The following is a 2,432-nucleotide window of genomic DNA, read 5'->3' as shown; positions in this document are numbered from 1 at the left end:
GATTGTCTGAGAAGTTACTGGTGGGAGGGGGCAACAACTTGTGTGGTGGCAGAGACCTCACTATAGTCTACAGGTTATCTGTGTACATGCATATCCTGTACTGATCCTGAGTTACATGGTCTTCTACAGAGATGAACCAACTATTCTGGTGTGAAGTCACACTGTACTTAACTTAATCTGTGTAAAGGCATCCCCTTATTTAGGACACCTCCTTACTCAGGATATCTGAGACTTTTGAAGTCCAAACCAGGAACAGCATAAACAGAACTGGTCATAAAGGAAAGATTTCTTCTCTTTAAATCCATTCCTAGCTTTGGTTTCATAAATCTGTAAAGTTTTGTGAGGGTGCGTTCACACTGAGGAATCTGCGCAGAGTTCCTGTGGATTTCACTGCTCACATCTCATCCCATAGATTCTATTCTATAGTCTGGTGGATTCTGCTGTAAACCCAAAGAATAGATATGTCAAGTCTTTGGGTGGACAGCAGAATCTGCCTAACCATAGAATGTTCATAGTCTATTCCTGGCTTTGGCTTCAAAAAGCTGTCAGGTGTATCTGTAAACGCACCCTTAAGCCGCATTCACACGTTCCTTGTGGAATGCCTGTAATGGAGTCCTCCCCCACCCGCGCAGCATCTGATAAAATGCTGGGACTCTGGAACTGTATGGATGTGCACCACGCTGTCAGTGCTGCACAGCTGCAAATTCATAGTTACTGGGGAGGACTGTTACAGGCATTCCTTGTCTATGGTCCATGCTAATATGGCCTTACATGGCAAACTACAGTGGTCTCTCCACCTGAGAGCCCATCTTTAGCCCTATATTCCTCTACAGCTCAGAACCCAAACCATCAATGCCCAAACCATCAATGCCTATGGATAGGAGATACAAGTTGGTGTGTGCACTGCTGGGTGGAGGCATACCCCCAGTGCACCAAATGGGCTCACTTACAAATTGGCTTTGGATCAAACTACTCAAATGGTGCCACAGAGGGAAATCAGATCTGCTCTGGAATCAGCAGCTCTGTTGTGGTTTCTCTTTATAACAAACAGTAATCAGTCAGTGGAAAGAGCTGGGAGAAGTCTGCACCCCACTGCTGTTATATAGTATGATCATGGTGGCTGCATATTGGAAATTGACTGAGCTAGGAGTGAACATGTGAAGTTCTCCTGATCGGTCATGGTCTGTACACATACTAAATACTGTGTGGTCCCTGACTACTGTGCTAACTAAACAGAAAAAAAAATGGAAGAATGATTTAGGCCCCGTTCACACTACAAATCCTAGCTTCAGTCTTTAAACGGGGGTTTCTGCATGGAATCTCTGCGCTAATTCCGTGGTGTGAAAGGGGCCTTATATGTTGGACACAGAATAGTGCAGAAGATTAATTATACGAATACATAAAATTTTTGTTCAGAGTTTGGAAGTGGAATCTATAACTATCTGAAGACACTTGATGAAACTGTGCCAGCAATAACCACAGTCCTAAAGGACTAGTCTTTGACAATTACCACACCAGATGGGACTACTGCATCTTTACGTACTTGCCTTATGCTGGTTTCTTCTACCTCCATCTTGACTATACATCTGCGGTGGTGTCCCAGTACAGGGGTTATCTCCCATCAGGCAAAGAAACCTCTGACCCAGCGGCTCTTACGATAAGCAGGACATAAGAATGCTCCCTGACAGAACCTTTATGGCTTTTTTTTTTAAATCAAAAACCTCTCTGAACAAAAATTGAATGTATTTGTATAATTCATCTGCACTATTGTGTCCGACCTATTGGTCATCCTTCCATTTCTTTCATGTTTATGTAGCTGGACTTGTGGGGACCATTTAGACATCTTTCAACTGTCTGTAGCCCTCACTGGACACTATGGGTGGGATTTACGAAGACCGGCGTACAAGTACGCTGATCTTATATTAGGCCCCGCCCCCTTTTTCATGGCAGGATTCACTAAGAGGTGTACGCCTCTTAGTGAATCTGGCCCTGGTGTAACAAACCTATACCTGCTTCCAACCAGTTTAGATTTGCGTCATGATTTGCGCCTGCGAGCAGGCGTAAATCTTGACGAGGCATGGGAGGAGGTAAATCTCCCCCCCCCCATGTTAACTTAGAGTAAAGTGCTCTGGTCCCAGCCACCAAGGTTTCTGAATACAGCTTAGTAGAGATGGGTCAACTGACTGCAGAACCCACCCTGTACACCTCTCCATTAAAGGGACAATGGAGCTGAATATTTCCAGCATGCCTCCACACTCCTCCTGGGGATGCCCCTGCTTCTCAGATTGTCCCTCACATACAGCTTTCCATGGAAGCAGTGCCAAGTCCCAACTTCAAGGGGATTCTGACAATCCAATAGACCCAAACCAACCTCCAGATCCCAGCCTGTGCAATTTTTAAAAGGGTACTCCAGCGAAAATCTTTCTTTCGAA

The sequence above is a fragment of the Dendropsophus ebraccatus genome, chromosome 14 (genome assembly GCF_027789765.1).
Source record: "Dendropsophus ebraccatus isolate aDenEbr1 chromosome 14, aDenEbr1.pat, whole genome shotgun sequence".
Taxonomy (NCBI): domain Eukaryota; kingdom Metazoa; phylum Chordata; class Amphibia; order Anura; family Hylidae; genus Dendropsophus; species Dendropsophus ebraccatus.
The sequence above is the reverse complement of the archived record's forward strand: the minus strand, read 5'-3'. Positions refer to the sequence as shown.